Raw genomic sequence first — 347 nt, forward strand, 5'->3', positions numbered from 1 at the left:
GCATATGGGCATACAACAGTCCTAGAATTTCTTCAATTAACACTCAGAAAGCAAAATCGCAAATTAGAAACTGCAAACAAGAGATTTGTGTAGAGAGAAGAAGAAACATACTCACCCTTATAACGAAATGCATAAAGGAGCTATTAAGAAAAATAAAAGGCTTACCTCCATTTTGATACTGGAACCAACTCTGAGTAGATCAATCAACGCAACAAAAGTATTTAACTTCTCTTCAATGCTGAAATCTGGATATTCACTCTCCGTTAGTCCTAACAACCACACTCTCCTGGATTGCTCTCATCAGCTTCATTGTATACTCAGCACTTTTGTGTTAGATTTGCTAACAT

The sequence above is a fragment of the Sesamum indicum genome, linkage group LG4 (assembly GCF_026168435.1).
Source record: "Sesamum indicum cultivar Baizhima isolate 11 linkage group LG4, ASM2616843v1, whole genome shotgun sequence".
Taxonomy (NCBI): domain Eukaryota; kingdom Viridiplantae; phylum Streptophyta; class Magnoliopsida; order Lamiales; family Pedaliaceae; genus Sesamum; species Sesamum indicum.